Below are 23173 nucleotides of genomic sequence, written 5' to 3'. Positions count from 1 at the left end.
TGCTTAATGGGGTATGTTTAACGCTGTATTGTAGTACCTAAAAGGAAGCCATGGCTGGTAAGAGAGAGAGAATGTACAGAGAGTAATAATATAGATACAAAAGCATGGAGAGAATAAGCAGAATGTGATGAAAAAAGGTGTTCTACTGTTATGCTGTACTTTTTCCTTTCCAAACGAGAATTTTTATTCTTCTGCATTGCATAGATCCCTTATTTATATATATAAAGGATGTTGAAGAACATGTGCAACAAGAATAATATGCATTTAAAAAGAAATTCTAAATGGAAACTTAAATATGTGGACGTATCAAAGTATATACCACACAAAATCAATAGAATGGTGCATACTGATTCCCAGAATTCTCAAAAATAAGCTCAGTCATATATAAAGTTGGAAACGAAGAGGATGATTGCACCCTGAACAAGTGCATCATTTCATAATGACTGGATGAAGCCCTTATTCAGTATAGCAGTTCTAAGCAAGTACAAAATGTGCATGGTTTTGTATGACACAGTTGGGAGTAGATATGATAATGAAATTAGTGACTTCAGGACATGTTTCTTTCTACCTGGAATAGTCTATAATAGGTTAGTCATAATAAAGTAGCTGGACTATATTTGATTTGAGCCAACTGTAGTAAGGGAAAAGATTTTTGCTAGTTTGAAGTGGTTTGTTTGAACAAATGATTAAAAATACACTGCAAAGTTGATTATAAACACACAGTCTACATGCTGAAGAAAGGCGTAGAAAATCTTGTCAGTAAGTGAAATGTCAGTAATTCAGTGGATAAGATTGTTATTACTGATTTTGAGGAAAGTGGTCATTTGAATTTTCGTCTGGATGTCTGATAAAAATATGAAGATGAGCATGGTGGAGAGAAAGAAAAATGATAGGGAAAAGTAGATAAAAGAAGTGACTAGGGAGAGATAGAGCTATCACTTGTAAGTAGAAAAATGTGTACCATTTGTGTGATGGTTGCTTCCAGGAGAAAAATTATTTTATCTAAATAATTCTTAGCCTGAGTCTGTGTGAGCATATCTTGCACATCCAGGTATTTAAGGTTAAGATTCTTATTTCCACCAATTCAGAACTGTGTGTTCAGTATGTTACAGACCGAAAGCTTTCTTCTGTTTTCTTTTGGGATCAAAAGACTCAGTGTAATTGAAGGTAGGAAAAGGAATTATGAAAGCTGAAAATGATCAGGCTTTAGGGGTGAAATAGTCTTTCACATTTATTTGAAAATATTCCAACACCAACATTTTCCAGCATCTTGGTGTAGCTCAGCAAAGCCAGTCTGGACTCCACTTCTGAAGAATTTTTGATGGAAGGGAAGGCAGATTGCTGAAGAGCTACGTGGTCTAGCTGAATCGGGTATTTTAGCCCCCAAAGCAATACAGGTGCATTAGTGTCCTTCAACCAATTATCCTTATTGAGATATGTAGTACTTCAGCCATTCTGGAGCCAGTCTGATGTTACGCTGCTTCTCAGAGCCAAGCTAGCTCAAGTACTTCTCTCCTATTCCACTGAGAGCCTAAGCATTGCCTTCTGCTTGTTCCAAGGCACCGTTTTTGGCTAGAATACCAAATACCTGGTTTTAACAGGCCTACATTCAAAATCAGGCCTTGGATACTTAAAATATGTATTTTGGAAATCTTTTCTCAGTTAAGCACTTACGTTACTCTCCACAATTGTGAAATTAAATTATTCCCTGGGATATATTCCAACAGAGCAGTCATTAAAATAAAACAGTCCTACTTGACTGGCATGTAGACTTTCAACTGTTTTCTGATCTTTATGACGATACTCAGTAGAGTTTGCTTATGAGCAAATTTGCAGTAATACCTTATTCTGCAGAACTTTAAGTGGGCTTTGCTGTCACTGCAGCTCAGTGAATTTTCTTCTCTATATAGCAGGATTAGATACAAAGTGTTTTTCTGAGTTGATTTCAAAACTGAAAAGAAAAATAAAAACAGAATGCAAAGAAAACCCAAGAGATTTATTGAAATATTTAATTTGTCTTCTGCTCTTTACATCCCAACACAACTGTGAGCTGTTTTGTTGTTTTCATGTAGACATCCAAATACCTTGTCTGTGTCAGATGGATGCATTTTTTGTTGAGTTCACACATTGGTATGATATACTGATGGTTTTAAAAGGGTTAAATAATGCATGTCTGTTTGGGTGTTGATGAAGGTATGGCCACAGTTGCTTTCATGATATGTTTTAGTCTGTAGAATGTGCCACTATGTAAGACTGTCATTATTTATACTAGTGTTTGGTTTTTTTTTTTTAAATGACTGGTCACTATGATTTTGGTCTTTAAAAAAATACTTTGTAATAATGACTACAACTTTTTAATTAGTTCTAGATAAAATAAGAATAAATTATTCTTTATGCAATTTTGGAATTGTTTCCTGGTTTTGATTATTCCAAAACAATGCAAATCATTCAAGATCATCAAATCATTTCTATGTCTGTATTTGTGACAGTATCCCTGCCTGGAGTGCTGAAATAACTCTTAGCTCAAAAAACAGATTGTGACATATTTTACAACGACATCTAAGATCCCGAACTGAGATCAGGTGTTTGCACAAATGCATATGGAAAACATCATCAGTGGAAAAATTTCTACTTGCAGTAAGATAAAATGAAATTTGAAGAAGGGAACAAATTTTAACTGAATATGGTACAGAATAAGCTGTTGTTACTTATAGCTGGATTGTGCTAGAAAGTCATATACCCCCTGTAATAGCAACGCAAATTCTCTGTCTCTCAAATCACATAGTTTCAGGAAAAAAATCTAATGTCCCAGGAAGAACTGAACTTTTTTGTAATATCATTACTTCGTGCTGTTGTCTTCTAAAAACTTTATTGACTTCGTTATGTAACATTTTTAGGAAAAGAGATGCAGATGGTATTTCAGCTGTTATCAAATAATTTTGTCTGAAATTCATTAAAAATATAAAAAATTAAAAAGTATATTTAAAATCACATTTAAGATATGTTAGATTTTTATTTGCAAATTTGTTCAGTTTCATTACTAAAGACAAGATTTGTTGTTACATCATGGTTTAACTTTTTCTGTTTTGAACTTTGATTTCTATTGCCTGTTTGCCAAAAATATTTTTTCATGTGTACCTTTGAGATTAGGTATTTATTGCTGTCATGAAAAAATTCTAATGCACTGCAAAGTCTACCTGGCCTATCCCTGACTGTTTAATTCAACAATTCTGTTTTCATGTAGGGATTATATTTCCAAATTAAAAATTTCCAGTACTGCAACTAACTACTGTTTTGCAGAGAACACAAACAGAGTTTACATTTCCAGAATAAATGAGGTTGGTTGCTGCTGTGAGACTCAGCTCTGTGGATGTAACATGAAATTATGGCCACTCTTTGGAAAAATAAAAGCTGTCTTGGTCTTGCACTCTCAATTTGAGATAGACTGCATATTTAGTCTGAAATGTAGTTTCGTCTTCCCACTCATTCAGTGTACCTACCTTTAATACTCATTATCTCTGTGACTCTAAGATGTAAGTAGAAAAGCAAGTATGTATGCCATAATTCTTTAAAACTAAAGTTAGTTCTGTGAAACTCTTGTTGGTGTGCAAACCAGGATTGAGTTACAGAAAAGATAACAAAAACTATATGCCAACTAAATATGTTTTACGAAAACAGATTTTTGCAGGTGATTGTATTGTTTGCATTTGAGATTTATTAAAGGAAGGGTGGTGAAACCAGGTGCTTCTCAACACTGTGATTCATGGTGAAGTTCTCAGTGATGCTATTATATTAGGTGGAAGACTATCAATTACACAGCACAGACGTTTGGGGGCTGAGGGGAGGACACCATTGCAACTCCAGAGCAGGCCAGGACCCAGGGGCGACACTCCCTGAAAATCCAGAGCTGCAGTTTGGGCAAGTTGCTCCTTTTTGGATTCATTTGATACTGTATTTTAAATGCCCCTGTGCAAGGAGCTGTGCACGCAAGAGGAGCAGGACAAGCTCACGGGATTACTTAGGCTCCATGTCTGCCTTGGTGTCAGTTTCCATCTAAACCTGGTGCCTGGAGCTCCCCTGGCCGCGGGGGTCATGGCCAGGCTGGTAAACTCTCCCTTCCCCAGCTGCCTCCTGGGAGTGGTCCCAGACCCATGTTCACCCATTACCCTGCCCAGGGACTGGATGCTGCCAGGGCTGACTCTCTCAAGTTTGTTAGACCCTGGCTGTAACCGGGATTCCAAGTTAACTTGTGCAGATGGGACAATAATCACCTGAATGCTAGATGAGATAAGCACAGCTAAAACAAGCTCAGATAAGCTCATGCTAAGACAAATCCAAATCCTTAGAAGTGCAGAGACTGTGACCTTTTAAAGGAAAGACAAAAACCTATTTCCTGCGCTGTCCCAGAAAACCTCAGCATTTTGTCATCTGGATGTTTTCTAGATGCAGGAGACTGAAGGGCGCTTGATGCGTCTCACACAGTGAGGGTCTCGTTTCGTCATTCTACAGCTTATGAGCTCTTAGGGCAGTGGGTTGGCACCAGAGAACAAAGTTGTTCAGGTGGTGATGCCACCATACCTGGATGTGAAGTATCCTTCTTTCCAAAGCCCTATGCGTTTCAAGCCTTATATATGGCCTTGAAAAGTGCTGCCTTTTTATGTATTTAACACTGACTCAGTAACAAAGGTGCCATAACAAAAACACCAAACAGAATGATAGTCAAGGAGGTGTCGTAACAAAAACACTAAACAGAATGATAGTCAAGGTTAAAACTGTAAGTTAGCAGCTTTTTCAAGTAAGGTCCATTTAAGCTTTTGCTTTGTTTAGTATAATAGTGTATGAAGAGGCAGCATCTTGATATCTTGCCAAATCATATACGCCTTTCTCCTTGCTTGGGCACAAAGGTACAGCATCTTGCAATAGCGATGACTATTCCAGGGCATTGCATCTCGATAGTCCACACTGGGATGTTGTCAGCATGAAGCCTAGTAGTGTTTGATCCAAACCAGCTAGTGCTGATCCAAATCCTCCTCAGGCAGAGTTACAGGTTAGCAAGAGCCAGAGGAGTTTGGGTGAGGCCGCCGTGGTTGGGACAGAGACCAAGAGCTTAATAGTAAGGACACGGGCTGTGTCAGCAGGGCTCCAGGCCAGAGAACAGTCTTGGCACATTTAATTCGTGAGTCTAGACATAGTTTTTGGACTGAAGCCATACTTGAGGCAGCAGCCAGCAGAGTAGGTAAGGAATGCATAGACCACAGACTTCTGCAATATCAGGCTTGCTTTGAATGAGAGCCGACTGCGCTGTTCTTCACCTTGTAAAGTACTTTGCTGTGGAAATGGAGCAAGTGAGCTCCTACTTGCTGAGCAGACAGAATGTGTGCTGGGCAGTGGTGCGCAACAGTCAGCAAGCTGGGAAGCCAAGCGCCATCCTTTTTGGCATAGTAAATGTGTCTGTCCTGGGGGTGTGCTCATCACTGGTTAAAAATTCTTGCTTCCTCCCAGGACAGGGGTAGAGGTGCTCAGGCACCTTTCTAGTGCCATGATCCTGCCCACCTCTCCTCTGTTGACATCTCCATGAAGAAACAGAGCTGCTGACAGTGTCAGCTGCTATTTTAGTATCAGCTGTTGCTCATTCCAGCTAAGGGAGGAAAAGGATTGGGCAAGATAAATATATGAGGTCTGAATAGGGAAGGGCTAAGTTTTTCAGCTGTGGGTAGTGGATCTGGTTTTCTTGCGGGTTAGGGGCTCAGGCCTTCTTGTGAGGAGATGTAGCAGCTGCTGGCGATGCAGGGGAGTGAGGATAGATGATGGAGCAGAACTGAAGCTGGGACCAGGATGGACTGGGAGGAGAGCCTGGAAAGGATGGCATTGCTCCAAGGTGATCAGCTCTGACTTTGTTGGATCATTCGCCAGGTCCCTTGGCCCAGCCTGGCCAGCCACTTAAGGCAGGTGTAAGTGTGCCTGAGGGAATGTTTTCCCTTGAGGTCTGCATATTTCTCTTGTACTTCAGTCAGCAACTCAATAAAACTGCACTGAGTGTAGCTTGTTTCTTGACTAAATACTTCTTTGGGTAACACTCTTTTCTTTAAGATCGTGTAGACTAAAGGTATTTGTAGGATATTCTGAGAAGCCCTTATGAATGTGCTTGCAAATTATTTTCTGAGGCTGGTACTAGCAACAAAAATAACATATTTCTGGGTTTCATAATCCATGCAGCAGTATGATAAGGCTTTTCTATCTTCTGGACTTATAGTGTAGGTTTAAGATACTAAGAGAGGACTTTGAAGCACCATTGCCTTCATAGAGCTGCAAATTAAGGAAGATATAGCAGATGATAACAGGAAAGGGAGGAGTCCTATAGAATTATATAACAGCCTATAGTTAGATGGTATAACATAGTGTTGGGAGAATGATATGTTAAAATGGCAACTCTTTCTAGGCATCTGTAATATGCATAAACAAACATGTGGTGCTGATTAGGAGTGGCATTACAGTAAATTAAAAAGTTTGCATATGTCTTGTTTTAATGGATGCTTCATTATATTCATTGTTTTTCAGCAGGCATCATCTGTTTCATTAATTTTCTTTAATCTTGAAAACATAATGCTGTGCCATATGTTGTGCTGTCTTGCTTAGTGTGTAGACAAAGAAGACTTCTATATTTTGCTTCAGATTGCAAATTCTACTATAATTTTTTTTTAATAATTTGAAAGGACTCTCTTGGGGAACTTACAATGTATTTTGTGTTGTTCAGGGTACAGGAGTGGAATTCTTAGTTCCTTTGAACTAACCAACTCTAGAAGAAATGTATGGGCTTAATTAAGAGATGTTAATAAATATTTTGTAAGGACTGCCTGAAAATGTCCACAGAGTCAGACTAAGAGATGACAGAATCTAGGTCTTAATTGGCAAAGGGATACTGCAGATAAACTTTTGCACAGCTATTTGGCAAGCTGAATTCCTTTGTTGTCAAAATCTGCCCATCTTACTCTCTTTGAGAACTAAAAAGTAATCCTTTCTTACAAACTGCTCGTAAAATGAAATGTAAAATAGGGTTGGAGTTGTCCTCAATAAAACATTAATTGCAAATGAAGCCAACATATGTCAATGCATTCTTCTAGCCTGATTCTTAGTTGCAGTTTTGTGGAATGCATTTGCTAATTGAGTGTGTAAAATGTTTAGCAGTCCAGATCTATAGTGACTTTGGAACATTTAGCATATATTAATTATTTGGGACTGGGTTTTTCAAGAAAACTTCAGGAGCCATTAAAAATGCAAAGGGATTCTGTTTTGACTAGCATGCTGTGTTTGTTTTGGTTTTTTTAGCTTTGGGTCCTGCTACGTCTTTTCAAGGTAAGTTGTTCATGCTGATACTTTAAAATTGTTTGGTAAAAGCATTATGTTCATTTTTATAATGTTTAAGGATGATACACTTTCTTAATATGTTGCAGTGAGATTTTATATTCTCTGATGTGATTGTTGTCTAACAAGGCCTTTTTATAAATAAGGAACATAATGTTTATTAACATTTAATGTAAATGCTAAAATATAGATATTTATTGAGCCATACACCATACTAGAGATTATAATTCCAATTTACTTCCATTACTGCTTCATAGAAAGGCAGTGTTCCTAGTATTTCATAGTTTGGATTTTTTTTCTTGGTGTTTTTTTTTTCTTCTTTGAAATAGCAGTTGCTTCATAGAAATTTGGGAAAAAGAGTAAATGACTCTGCAGTTTATTAAATGGTTAGTGCATACTTTTAACTTACAATTTCTATTAAAAATGAAAGATAGTACATTTAATATTTCCTGTGTCATGCTTGGGGCTGATGCAACTGTGTGGCTGAACTTTCTAGAGTTATGAGGTGCAAGTGAGACTAAGTACCAACCAAAAAAGCAGGGAGGAAGGGATAGAGAGTGAATTTTGTGAGGATGCTACCCAAGGACAAGTGACAGCTCATTTAAAAGCACTGGTCTGTTTTCTGCCCCACATGTACTACCTGTTAGACATGGTCTTTGGTCAGTGCTGTCTCCTGACGTGTGCTGGGGTGTTTGCTGAGGAATGCTGGTTAGCACAGGCAAAACTGTACCAAGGAGTAAACTACCATTTAATTAGTATGGGTGATTTCTGTCCATGTCCCAGTCCTAGTTAGTTTGTCAGAATGCATGTACTTTGGAAAAAGTCATAGATATTTCTTAGAATTCTCATCACTTTTAGCATGTATCTGACTCAGATTGTTTCAGCCTCTTGTCGTTGTTTGATACTAAACTCTTGTCCATTAAAATGACAGGCCTTCTGTAACATACTGAATTTTTGTCACTTTAAACATGCTTGTTGTTATTAGAGTGCATGCTAAGAACATATATTTTCTTGAATTCCAACCAAATCTGTAAGAATTGTTTGGGGAGGGGTTTGCTGTGGGCTTGTTCTTTGCAACTCAAATTATGGATCTCCGATAGCATACAAAGTAAATACTGTTCAACATGGGAAAGATCTGATAGCTATAAACAATGAAGAAATATCTAGAGTAGTGATGCCTGATAAGAAATTTATAAACCGGACATTTATTCACTTCATTGATTTATAGATCTATATCCTTACTGTTTCCAGGAGATTTGCATTTAAAAATGGTTGTATGTAAAAGAGCAAACTAGATCTGCAGATATAACACTCCAGCATCTTTTAAGGTCAATATAACAGAAGATTTCAAAAGCAGTCACTGTACATTTTATTTCTGGCATCATTTTTTCAGAAAGGCTTAGATTGCAAGTCCCAGCAAAATACTTTAATGATTTATATAAAAGATGAATTAAATATTCATAGTGAATATAGGAATTACGTGTTCCACCTCAAAAATACTGTAAGTACTATAGTAAAAAATAATGCTTCCAGTTCCAAAGAAGGTACTGTTTCTTGCTTAGGCATAATTAAATGGTAACAGACAGGATAAACACCTACATAATGATAAAGCTCACAGACCTGTTCAGGTTGGAAGGGGCCTCTGAAGATCATCTAGTTGAACCCCTCTGCTCAAAACAGGATCAACTACTGCAGGTTGTTCAGGGCTATATCTGGTTGAGTTGAGTATCTCCCAGTGTGGAGACTTCACAGCCTGCCAGGGAAATCTGTTCCAGTGTTCAACCACCCTGTCAATAAGGTAAGTTCTTTGATGTTTAAACGCAGGTTTCTGTATCTCAGCTTGTGCTCATTGCCTCTTGTCTGTTCTGGATCTGTCTGGGTCTGTCTTCTTTACTGCCCCCATCAGTTTTTATATATGTTGATAATGTTCCCCTGGGCCTTTTCTTTCTGAGCTGGGCAGTCCCAGTTCTCTCAGCATCTCTTAATGTCAGATGCCCTGTAGAAGTCCTTCTTGTTTCTGTTCACACCCCTCACCAGATTCAGCTTAAGGTGGGCTTTGGCTTTCCTAACCCCATCTCTGCACACTTGGACAGTGTCTTTCTATTCTTCCTAGATCATCTGTCCCTGCTTCCACCTCCTGGATGCTTCCTTTTCCTGTCTCAGCTCAGTCAGGAGCACCTTGTTCACCCGTGCAGGCACCACCTTTGTTTGACTTGCTTGTCAGGATCAACCATTCTTGAGCTTGGAGGAGGTAATCCTTGAAAATCAATCAGCTGACCTGGACTTCCCTTGCCAGGACTCTATCCCATGGGATTCTTCCAAACAGATGCCTGAGCAGGCCAAAGTCATCTTGCCTGAAACCCAGTGTTAGCACCCTGCGTTTTGCTTTCTTTGCTACTTTCAAGATCATGAACTCTACCATCTCATTGTCACTGCAGTGAAGGCTGTCTGTGGCCTGTGCATGCTCAGCTGGAGCATGGTTTTTACAGAGAAGTTATGAATAGAGCTATAAAATAAGTCTGAGCTAAAGCTTGCTAGAAGGCAATAAAAAGAAAACTTAAAGGATCTGTGTGGCATATTTGGATCTAATCATAAATTGCATATCTCTATAGAGGTTTTTTTACTAAGTTGTGTTTACCCAGAGATTTCATTCATTTCATTTTTATTTATTTTTTTAAAATTCATTTAATCCATTGTGCCAAACACTGGTAATAATGATACTATTTCTGACAGAGTTATTTCATTTGTTAATTGTCCGATATATATATTGTGAACTCTCTCATTTTGGTAGCACAAATGCAAGTCACAGGTAGCTGTCCTGACACAAATTGTTTGGACACTGAAGAAGAGAAAGTATGCCTTATAGGAGAGAAGAATCTTTTCTTCACTTTACATATTTATGCTTTTCTTAATAACCAGTTAGTGCAGTGACCACTAGTGTAAGATGTACAGCAGGTTTCTTTCATTATATGACAACAACTTCTTGTTTTGGGGAAAAAGTTCAAAGTTCTGGAGCTTTTGAATCCTGTTAGAAACTAAGTTCTGCTCTTACTGCTACCAATTAAAATGAAAAATTACTGAAGATGTTATTGCAGGCTATTAATGTTCTGTGGTCCACACAGTATTTTTAAACTAATTGGAATTCATATTTTTCGAGTATGTTTTGGTTTACTCTTCATTAAAGTAATGGTATTATTGTAACCTTTTCCTTTCTGACATTTTTGGTACCTCTGGAAGAAATGTGTTTCTGTATGAACCTTTTCTTGAAGGGATCAAAGAACATGTAAAAGAGTACTGTCTTCTCTGCCCATGCCTCATACAACCTGAAAAGTGAAAAGTAGTTTCAGTTTCCTTTTTTTCTTACCATTTTGTGTTTAGATACAGAGACTACTTAGAAGCATTAGAAGCACAAATAACACAGGTCATTTAATGGGATTGAAGAACATATGGTAGGTGCTGTGTAACACACCATGTATGAGGATCTTCTGTGACACTATGTCGTGCAGTTCAATGTTAATATGTGGTTCTTTTACCCTGTAATATCTCTTAGATAAGCATATCAAAACATACAAAATGTGAGATGTGGAAAACTAGATTTCTGTAGAAATTAGTTGCTGAATTTTTTTTTTATTGGGTATTTCTTGAGTAAAATTATGAAGATGGCACCCTAGGGCTTCACTTGGCCTTTGAGATCTTGCAGTCAGTAGATTGAGGAACACGGATGAAAATAATGCTAAGCCATATTTGTCCCTTTCAAGGAATGGGTTCAAAAAGACTCAGTGCTGTTTTATCAGAAGTGTCTCAAGTAATGAACATGATCTAACAGGTTTCAATATATGGAACTAAGTAGTCCTAAACTCTTTGAGAATTGCACGTGGTAAGCAAAGAGAATTTATAAAAAATGATATTATGATTTCTTTTGTACTGCAAGAGGCGTTCCACATTAGTTTTCTGTTACTAGTGGAAAAGATTATTTCTTACTACAGGCTTGGAACTGGGGATCTCCATGACGAATTTTACTTCTTTTCAGTTAATATCATTGCTCATAATTCTGCACAGCTAATTCTTTTCATTGTTTCCCCTGACCAGACCAGTTTGGGCCTTATAACTTGTATTTTAAATGGTAATGGAAGTATATAGACTCAGTTAACAATAAATTATTCTACAGGTGATGAAGCTCTATCCAATGATCTCTACTGCAGCGTTTTTAGCAGGCAATGGTCTATATGTATTATCTCATCTTAAATTTTCTTGCATCTTCCTCTGAAATATGTGGTTAACTTTCAGAGTAAGGATGCTAGTGTAGATAGTGTGAGAATCTGTCGTGGTTTAACCCCAGCCAGCAGCTAAGCACCACGCAGCCGCTCACTCACAGCCTCCGTCCCCTCCCCCACCCAGTGGGATGGGGGAGAAAATCGGGAAAAGAAGCAAAACCCTTGGATTGAGATAAGAATGGTTGAATAGAACAGAAAAGAAGAAACTAATAATGATAATGATAACACTAATAAAATGACAACAGTAGTAGTAAAAGGATTGGAATGTACAAATGATGCGCAGGGCAATTGCTCACCACCCGCCGACCGACACCCAGCTAGTCCCCGAGCGGCAGTTCCCCACCCCCACTCCCCCCAGTTCCTAAACTAGATGGGACGTCCCATGGTATGGAATACCCCGTTGGCCAGTTTGGGTCAGCTGCCCTGGCTGTGTCCTGTGCCAACTTCTTGTGCCCCTCCAGCTTTCTCGCTGGCTGGGCATGAGAAGCTGAAAAATCCTGGACTATAGTCTAAACACTACTGAGCAACAACTGAAAACATCAGTGTGATATCAACATTCTTCGCATACTGAACTCAAAACATAGCACTGTACCAGCTACCAGGAAGACAGTTAACTCTATCCCAGCTGAAACCAGGACACTGACTTAGTATGAGATGGAGACATGTAGTGGATCAACATTGTTTCTGGCTATTTTTGGAGGTGAAAAAATGTTGTATAGACATCTAAATTTTCTGAGCTAGTTTTTTATGTATTGTTAAATGACCAAAAATAGACAATGAAATTTCTCCGATGAAGCCTGACTTTTTTAGTTGAATGACAACACCTTTTTGAGTCAGTTTCTCAGAAAAGGATTGTATTCTTTTAAGTCAGTTAAATGCTACTTCCTTCTTAGGAAGGTTTGTCTGATTTAGCTTATGGCTCTACAATATTGGTGATCTTCAGACATTGACTGCAGAATTTGTAATATAGGAACATCTTATTTAATTCCTGATGCTGTCAGGTGTCTTATTTAGGACGTGCTGATGCTACATTTTGATGCTTGGCATCATCTAATTTGTGTCTTTAATAACTGTGAGGAACTTCAGGCAACCACTGAACTCATTCCAAAGTGAGGTCATCATATCTAAAAGTCTTCATAAAGTCTTCTCTTGCCTCAAACATACTTTTGAAACATACGTGTCTACGAAATCAGATGTTGTAAGATCTGTTTTAGAAAACCCTACATCATTTCCGAGAAGAGACATGGCAATTTTTTTTGAAAGATCAGATTTCAGTGTTTTTCTTAAATATGTTAGTACTCATATTTGCTTATGAAAGTAAGAAAACAATTTGAAATACCCTGGAAATACAGGTAGAGTTCTTGTAACATCTGGCATGTTTTCTAAATAGCTTTCTCTAGACAAATTAAAGCATTGAGCAATTTCCACTCAGAAGGTAGTAGATTCAGAATGTTCTGAAAGTTTGTTTATAATAACAATTCCGAAGCTTTGAGTCTTAGTCTAGATCTCTTGGAGTTGTTAACCTCTTTATTTTCAGTTTGGAGATTTGTGTGCATGTATATGTGTGTATGGTTATGAAAATTGACCTAAATGCAGGTATATATTTTGCTAATGTCCTATATTTGCATCACTGCTTATCAATACACTAGTGCAGTGACAGTCTACCTATACTAGTAAATGAAACAGTGCTGGGGCTTAGACTGGAGGCAGTTCCGAGTTCAGGAGTTGGCATTGACCAAAGGCTGTCTACACTTGGCAGTTTGGGTGTGCCTCTTCCTTTTTGGAGACTGAGAGGTTTTAGAGGAACAGCTGTTGCCATACTATGCCCTTTGGTGTCCTGGTCAGAGAAGGGCCCTTGGAAGGGTTCAGTTTACTACTGTAGAGATAACCTAACGTTTGCTTGGCATTCCTTAAGGAATCAGAGCTCTTGCTGGGAAAATATGAATGTTTGGGTGATTTACTAAGGTAAATAATTACATGTAGATTTTAGCAAAGATGAGAGAGCCTAGAGTTTGAGGGACAATTCTGTGGGAGAACTAGAAAAGCAACCAAGCAGGCACAAAAGATTAGCTCATGCAATAGTTCATTGTATTTCTGTCCGTGAAGTCAAACCCTAGGAATAAATGAGAACTTTTTGCCATGTTCTCGTGGGGAATGGCACTTGCTCGTAGGCTGATGGCTTAGATTAATGCTTGGGACTTTCTTTGACAAAGGAACAGTTTTTGCATATGATGGGGCAAGTGAAAGTTTGGGAGGATTTCTGTTTAATTAAGAGATAGCCCTAGTCTCAGTAATTGCTTTGATCTTTCCCCAGTGTCTGTCTAATTCAGTTAGAGTGTAACTGTGGAGGGAAAATAGCTTTTATCCATTTTCACTTGGAAATATTAAAGAAGCAAACACAGAAAAATAGAAGCATATATCATTTAATTTTGATTGAGCTCATCTTCTATGGGCGAGAGTGTTTTGCTGGTGAATGATGGATATGCAAGTACACAGAGATCTGGCACTAAGTTCAGAAGGCAGACTGGTCTCAATAGTGTCAGTGCTTTTCTGCTTTCAGTTGAAGAAAGGAGGAAAAGGACAGGTGAGGATGAAAGCAAGAGCTGTATTAGAGAAGGCTGACTTGGTTTTCCAGATTTGATAGGAGGTATTTATAAATCTTCAGTTGATGTTTTCTGTATCATGTGGTTTCATAACAGAATACACGATTATTGACATCTCTTAGTGTCCTCCTCCTTGCTACATACCACTACCTTTTCGTGAATGCACATGATGAACTTGAGGCAGAAAATACATGTGTGAATTAGAATTGGTCTTTATTCCTCTGCTTTTATCTTCAGATTTGATGGTTTCAAGGCTATTGAATTTGCCTTACAGATTAATTGTAAGTATTGAGGTCACTTATTTACTTCTTACAGTTTGATATTTGATGTACCTTTTTACTGGGGAAAAGCTGTAAATGCAATTAAGAGATCTTTAGTTATTAATATTGCAGTTTTGAGGTTTTTTTTTAAAGTGGAAGAAAAGGGGGAAAAGCAGAAAATTTTATGCTGGGGAAAGGGTAAAAATTCAAATTTCTAGCAATTTTGAGCTAAAAGCTTTTTTTCCATAAATTTTAATTTGTGAAGAATTTCTGCAGAGGGGAAGAAAAAAAATTTCTCACCATTTTGTATTTTATCATTGTAGTAGGATCAAGGTATGATTGCCTTTATTAGGACATACACAAAACGAAACTAGCCTTATTTTTAAGATTCCCTTCCTCAGGAGTTGCATGTGGGTTATATGATATGGTAGAAAAGGCATGGATTGACAAATAGAAAACAAGCTATTACTGTGGTAAAGGAAAATTATGAAAGTTGTTAGAAACAACTGCCAACCAAGGTGCTTGAAAGCCATGCGGTTTCTGCCATCGTGTCAGATCTTTGCGCTGTCGATGACATCTGCTGCAGGAGGGTAAGCTGGCCCAGGGCATGCTTCTGGGTAGACGGGTCAGCCCTCTGCTCTCACAGGTTGCTGGAGGGGTCTTGGGCTTGGTTTTGGTGTGGGCCATGTGCCTTTCTCCATCTGTCGTCGTGTGCACGGGGTGGAAGTTTGCGGTGATCAGGGCTGTTCCCAACAGGCAACAGGTATATTTTCCTCCTCTTTTGGGGGAGTAGAATAGATTGGCAGGCTGGACCTGAGCTGTTCCATTTGGCCTCAGTGATAGAAGATGATTGTGGCTCCATCGAATTAATTTGGGTTTTATCCCATTGTGTCTGTTAGCTTGCTATGGGAGTAGTGGGGGAAGATCCCTGACAGCTTTTACTCTTTACGCTTAGGGAGATATCAGTACAGTCATATTTATATTTAACCTGTTTTATAGTTTATGTGATACCCCTGATGAGTATAACAAGTCTTAATAGTGTAATAGAAATAGGATTTTCCATCATTACATTGTTTGTGTTCCTGAAGGGGAGAGGTGTGATATGAGAGGGTATGTGAGAGCAATACAAATCCACATTATTGGCTTCTGACAACTGTTGTATCCAACTGAAGAATTTGATTAAACTGTTAAAATAATATTTATTTTCCCAGTAGGTTCTGAATTGATCTTTAGTCATATTGTTTATTGAAAATATTTGCAGACCTTTAAAGGCCTATTTCTGTGCTAAGATTTTTGTTGATACACAAGGGTGATGTGTTTCTGATCGTATTAGAATTTTCAATTTAATAGCCAGAAATCGAAGAAGCCAGTTTGAAATGCTAATGTGTTTATTTTCAGAAGAAAACAATTATGAAAAAGTTGTACCCCACCCTGACAGTGCTGCTGGCTACTTGACACCAGCCTTTTCCTCTGGGGTAGTTTAATTGTCCAAAAAGTTTAGAGGATTACATTAACTGGTAGAGGATTATTGGGTTCAAACAGAAAATACTTGCATGCTTTATTTTACTCTGATCTTAATCTTCACCATGGCATCCCACAGGACAGCAGCAGGGGAAAAAAAGTCTGCCCTTTTTGTCTTGGTTTGACTCTTTAGAGGCACTTACTTGGTGGTCATAGGGGGTTCTGAATTCATGCCAGAATGCTGTGGTCCTGGGGTTACCTCATTTTTCTGGAGAAGCAGTAACATCTCTTGGACTTGAGTGATTTCTTTGCTTCCACAAAGCATACGGTGTAATAGTAATCATGAGAGAATTATGCTATTTAGGAAATAATAGTATTGGAATCTCATATATCCCTATATCTCAATATAAACAACTTGTATATTCTGAATTCCATAGATGGCTAAATGCATTTAAGAATCTAAAATAGCTAAATTCAAGTACCCAGCACATGCTGGTTATGCATTTTTGCAGTCTTAAGGAAAAGTGATGTTTGGTTAGAGAGGTTTTGACCGAATAACCGTATCAGTTAATTACCATTATTAATGCAGTAATTGGTGGTGTTGATCTACATAGGCTTTATGTAAAACTTTGCAGTAAACTAGAAAATGTGAAACAAAACCTTGAAAATAGTTCTTCCTAGCAGGGAAGGACAGCACATCTCCTCTACGACAATTATTTTGCCTATACAGTTTAATGTTTCAGATGTAAACAGTATGCAAGTGTCCCTTATGATGCCCTCAAATCTCATTTGTGACATGAATATTTTTCTGGCAACAAGATCCAGGCACTGAGTTCAAATAAATAATGTGTTTGAGGATTTATCCAATTTATGTTTTCCCATAAAACTAATTTTGTTTCTCTCTCCTTTTTCTCAGAGATACCACATCTTGTGATGTTAATGACCCAAACTTTCTTATTTCTGTCTTCTGCTAAAGTCAGTAAAAATACACTAATACAAAAGAACAAAAATAATCCTTACCTCTAATTCTATGCTATACATCATGTATTGTGATCATTGTCAACTTTTAATCTATTTTGTTCTTTACAAATGAATTTGGATTAGTTTTGGTAGAATACCTAAGTCTTACTACTTCTTGTGAATTTCAGTTCTATTTCTATAATTTAAAAACTTCTGGTCAGCACAAAGGATGTGAAAGAATACTAATTTAATAAATCCATGCTAATTTTGTGTAGGGGAATTGACTGGTGGGGATGCAGAAGATGAGAACAAATAGAACTAATTGCCAGCTAACCTTTATTCCCAACTCCTTCAGACCGTAGAAGAGATGGCTGTAGGATCACCTCCCTTCAGCTAGGAGTAGCAAAATGTTCTAGAATAGAAAATATTGGAATCTGTGCTGTACAGATTCCAGTTTTATCTGGTGTTTCTAGACTTGGCTACAAACTGTTCTTTACCATGTAAATAACCCTTTCATGAAAAAGAGAACCAATGCCAAATAAAACTTAAGAAAAATCTTTTTCCCAAGATTGTTTGTACGTGCTACGTAGTTGATCCCACGTTAATTTGAATTACATAAAGTCAGCCCAGATTTGGAATTTTTATCTTTAATTAAAAAGTGTTTTCAGCAGAAATGATCGTTTGGCACTGAGTTTGTAGAGTGTTAATTATATTACAGTAATTAATTCTACTCACTTTGTGACAAAGACCCTAAAGTAAAGTATGTGCCAGCATAACAACACATCTGCCGAGTCTTTTGTTTATGCCTTGGCAGAAGTGTCCTCTCTCTCCCAAAAAAGAAATAATAGCTCTGCTTTAGATACATCTGCTACAACTATTAGTTAAACTGTATGCTTTTATGCTCTTCAGTAAGCTTTTCTACAATGTTTATAGTTACATTTTTTTAATGTTAAGTCTGTTTATCTCAAACAATTCTTTTATTTATTTATTTACTCATTTTTACTTTAGAAAAGCTACCAGTGACACCAGTGACTCCAGTGGAGAAGACTGCCTGAAGGCTTTACAGTTTGTTAGGTACAGCCTTACTCTAGCAGCAGTGAAGAGTAGCATCTTTGCAGAGGATCTCAGGAGAGACCCTTTGCAAGGTGGGGGAAATCAGCGAAAGCTTTTCCAGGGTAGAGAGAGAGCTCACCAATGGAGAGACAGCCTCTGTGGCTGGAGAAAATTGTTCTAGTAATATACTCCATGTCTAATCAGTTCAGCTGTCCAGTATGTATAACCATCTCCTGTCGTGGTTCACTTAAAGTCTTTGGTTATTCCGCTGTTTGTCCTCATGTTTTCAAATGGCTCTGGCATGTATCTCTTCCACAACTGTGCAGCCTTACTGCGAGAGATACATACCTTCCTTTTTTTGGTTACTCTGTCTACTAGACTTGGTGTTTATAAAGACTTGGAAACTTTTACAACTTGTATGTTCCCAGGCTTTGTAGTGGGCTGATAGGCATTTAGGGTTCTGAAGGGTCTAAATTCAGAGTCCTAGAAAACATTGGTTGTGTTGCTTTTGTACTTCTAAACAGTGGTGAAGGCAGAGCAAAAGGGTGATCTAGTAGCTACCTACAAGTATTTGAGGGGCAATTGCAAAGTTGATGGAATGAGAATCACCTTAGTACTGCTAAGTACTATAACAAGGGCAGCCTTGGCTGCAGTGACCATGAAATGGTGGAGTTGAAGATCCTTAGGACAGTGAGGAGGGCTCACAGCAAGCTCGCTACTCTGGACTCCAGGAGAGCAGAGTTTGGTCTCTTCAGGGATCTGTTTGGTAGAATACCATGGGATACAGCCCTGGAGGGAAGAGGGGCCCAAGAAAGCTGGTAAATATTCAGGGATCACCTACTCCAAGTTCAGTAGTGATGCATCCCAACAAAGAAGAAGTCAGGCAAAAACACCAGGAGGCCTGCATGGATGAACAAGGAGCACTGGGACAAACTCAAACACGAAAAAGAAGCCTACAGAGAGTGGAAGCAAGGATGGGTAGCGTGGGAGGAATACAGAGAAATAGTCCGAGCAGCCAGGGATCAGGTTAGGAAAGCTAAAGCCCTGATATAACTAAATCTGTCCAGGGATGTCAAAGGCAACAAGAAAAGCTTCTATAGGTATATTGGTGATAAAAGGAAGACTAGGGAGAATGTGGGCCATCTATGGAAGGGAACAGGAGACCTGGTTACCTGGGATATGGAGAAGGCTGAGGTACTCAACAGCTTTTTTGCCTCAGTCTTCACCGGCAAGTGCTCCAGCCATACTGCCCAAGTCATGGAAGGCAAAGGCAGGGACTGGGAGAATGAAGAACTGCCCACTGTAGGAGAAGATCAGGTTTGAGACCATCTAAGGAAGCTGAAGATGCACAAATCTATGGGACCTGGTGAGATGCATCCGCAGGTCCTGAGGGAACTGGTGGATGAAGTGGCTAAGCCACTATCCATCATATTTGAGAAATCATGGCAGTCCAGGGAAGTTCCTACTGACTGGAAAAGGGGAAACATAATCCCCATTTTTAAAAAGGGAAAAAAGGAAGACCTGGGGAACTACAGGCCAGTCAGTCTTAGCTCTGTGCCTGGCAAGATCATGGAGCAGATCCTCCTGGAAATTATGCTAAGGCATGTGGAAAATAAGGAGGTGATTAGTGACAGCCAACATGGCTTCACTAAAGGCAAATCATGCCTGACAAATTTGGTGACCTATGATGGGGTTACAGCGTTGGTGGATAAGGGAAGAGCAACTGACACTATCTACCTGGTCTTGTGCAAAGCATTTGACACTGTCCCGGAGGACATCCTTGTCTCTGAATTGGAGAGGCATGGATTGGACGGATGGACCACTAGGTGGATAAGGAATTGGCTGGATGGTCACACTCAAAGAGTTGCAGTCAATGGCTCAATGTCCAAGTGGAGACCAGTGACGAGTGGTGTTCCTTAGGGGTTGGTATTGGGACTGGCGCTGTTTAACATCTTTGGGGTGACATGGACAACGGGATTGAGTGCACCCTCAGCAAGTTTGCTGACGACACCAAGCTGTGTGGTGTGGTCAACACGCTGGAGGGAAGGGATGCCATCCAGAGGGACCTTGACAGGCTTGAGAGGTGGGCCTGTGCAAACCTCATGAAGTTCAACAAGGGCAAGTGCAAGGTACTGCACATGGGTCAGGGCAATCCGAAGCACAAATAACAGGCTGGGCAATGAGTGGATTGAGAGCAGCCCTGAGGAGAAGGGACTTAGGGGTGTTGTTTGATGAGAAGCTCAACATGACCTGGCAATGTGCGCTTAGAGCTCAGAAAGCCAACTGGGCTGCATCAAAAGAAGCGTGACCAGCAGGTCAAGGGAGGTGATTCTCCCCCTCTGCTCTGCTCTTGTGAAACCCCACCTGGAGTACTGCATTCAGCTCTGGGGCCCCCAACATAGGAAGGAGATGGACCTGTTTGAACAAGTCCAGAGGAGGGCCACAAAGATGATCAGAGGACCTCTTCTGTGAATGCAGGCTGAGAGAGTTGGGGTTGTTCAGCCTGTGGAATAGAAGGCTCCAGGGATATCTTATAGCAACCTTCCAATACCTAAAGGGGGCCTACAAGAAAGCTAGAGAGGGAGTTTTTACAAGGGCATGCAATAATATGAGAAGGGATAATGGCTTTAAACTGAAAGAGGGTAGATTTAGATTAGGTGTAAGGAAGAAGTTCTTCACTGTGAGGGTGGTGAGGCACTGGAACAGTTTGCCCAGAGAAGCTGTGGCTGCCCCATCCCTGGCAGTGTTCAAGGCCAGGTTGGATGGGGCTTTGAGCAACCTGGTCTAGTGGAAGGTGTCCCTGCCCATGGCGGAGGGGTTGGAACTAGTTGATCATTAAGGTCCCTTCCAACCCAAACCATTCTGTGATTCCATGAAATTGTAGCTTGGGTGGTTTGGGTTGAGGGTTGAGAAAAAAACTCCCTCTGGAGGATGGGGTAGTGCAGCACTAGAGCACGTTGCTTAAAGGCTATAAAGCCTCTTTTCCAGGAAGGTTTTTCAAGACTTAGCTAGGCAAAGGAAGAACTGAATTCGTGACTTTATGCTGGACATACTCCCACTGAAAGCTGCAGGTCAGACAGGAGTCCTCCAAAGGTCTTTATTGTTAACATGATCCTGTATCTTAATTCTGAACTGGATTGGCCAGACCCCAGTCATGTGGTCACTGAGTTCAGCCTATTGCTCAGTGGGCTGCCAGGTCCTCCCATAACAGGCCTGACCTTTAGAGACATACAACGTTTCCAGTGGAAAATAAGTTTTTTAACTATTTATTTTCAATTAAAAAAAATTATTTTTCAGTGACCTGGTCTGACTTTCCCTTAGTTGCTAATGCCCGAGCAGTAACAGGAATTTATGGGTAAGGCAATACTGGGCTTTTAGATTGGGAAAGGCCACCCATGGAAACATCATGCAATTACATGTGGGGTGGGGTAGGGGAGGGTATAAACACCATTTTTAAATATCACTCTCTTCGTCTCTTAGTCACTGGAAATTCATAGTTTGAGCAAATTATCCTTTACTTGCTTAGAAAACTGCAAGTACTGGAGAATCCTTTTACCTAACCAGTAGCATGCAGACATAAAGGAAAGAGATCAGGGAGAGACTCATGTTTATTTTATAGTTCGATGGTGTATGGGCAGTGCAGTCAAATTACAGCTCCTGCTTATATCACCAAAATCCCTGGATTAGAATAGAAAACAAGATGAAAAATTATATCTAGTCAGGTGAAAAAAAATCTTTTAATAGGAAATTGTTTTTGGGGAACAGCTAGTTTTAATTAGTCTTGAAATCTGAGGAACTATCTATATGTGCTTTCCTGGAATCCATATCTACTGGCATGCAGTACTTGTACACAGGCATCGCAAAATTAAGACCGTCTGCCACCCATTTACAGTTTCTTTTTAAAAACTAGTGGGAAGATGCTTGTTTGGGGAGGATGTAGTTTTTCAATGATTTGAAGTCTGGGAAGGGTGATGCCTGGGAGAAAAGTGCTTTTGCTTTCCTATGGAGTAACAAAGTTGAGCAAGTTTAACATCTCTAATTGCCTTTTTCATGGAGATTATTAAAATGTTGGACATGGGAACTGATAGTAGGAAGGCTGTGTTCTGTGCTACAGGAAGGGGTTATGAGGTCATTTGGTCATCTGGAAGAATAGATTTCTAATACTAAAAACATTTGCTTCTCAAAAGAATGTAACTTTTTTCAGACATTTTGCCTTTTCTTATCCAAATTCATGGACAGTGCACCTTCTCAGAGCCCACTTTTGTTTCACGTATGCAATGGTGCATACCATTGACTACTAAACGGTAACTCCTCTGAATAACAGATAAATATAGAAAGGCTTCAGGCATTCAGTAAAATACATTTCACTTTATGCTGAAGGAAAGAACTTAATCCTTGGCAAGTTGCATGGTTCTAACAGAGAAAATTAAATTAAATGTTATTCTCCTTGTGAAAACCTGCTGTATTAGGAGCAGTCTTCAAAAATTATTTTCTCAAACAGTATTTGCTTGTGGGAATATGATCCATTTAGCAGCTGCTCATGTGTGTGATTTCTGACCTAGTAATTGATCACTTAAACTGTAAGTTTATAAACATGCATATGTTTTAGTTGTGCAAGTATATTAGCTGGCTCTCTTCAAGAGTTTAAAAAAATAGTCAGGTATATGGAACTAGCTATTTTTGTTAATTTGCTTTTCTTTGAAGACAAAACGTAACTGCTTTAAAAATGGAGTGTGGATATTTAAATGACTTGAAACAATAATGACTTTGAAACAGATCCTTTTGCCTTCCTTGCAGACCAACCTGTCAGTGAATTAATAAGATTTTGGCAGATTTGCTCTGTGTAGAACTGTGTTTATGATGAATCCCTTATTTCTAGTTTGGATGGGTACTAGGGGTTGTCCTAGTACCAGCTGGTTTCAGCTGGGATAGAGTTAACTGTCTTCCTAGTAGCTGGTACAGTGCTATGTTTTGAGTTCAGTATGTGAAGAATGCTGATAGCACTGATGTTTTCAGTTGTTGCTCAGTAGTGTTTAGACTATAGTCAAGGATTTTTCAGCTTCTCATGCCCAGCCAGGGCACCTGACCCAAACTGGCCAACGGGGTATTCCATACCATGGGACGTCCCATCTAGTTTAGGAACTGGGAAGGGGGGGGCCAGGGAATCGCGGCTCGGGGACTGGCTTGGGTGTTGGTCGGC

General features: G+C 39.2%; 1 protein-coding gene across 1 annotated transcript in view; it reads left to right on the top strand.

Annotated features, from left to right (window-relative positions):
• The window catches only part of SNTG2 (syntrophin gamma 2), a 308015-nt gene that overhangs the window by 34845 nt on the left and 249997 nt on the right, over nucleotides 1-23173 (top strand). The window lies entirely within an intron of this gene.

The sequence above is a fragment of the Buteo buteo genome, chromosome 17 (genome assembly GCF_964188355.1).
Source record: "Buteo buteo chromosome 17, bButBut1.hap1.1, whole genome shotgun sequence".
NCBI lineage: Eukaryota > Metazoa > Chordata > Aves > Accipitriformes > Accipitridae > Buteo > Buteo buteo.
Note: the sequence above shows the minus strand (reverse complement) of the source record. Positions and strands in the feature narration are given on the sequence as shown.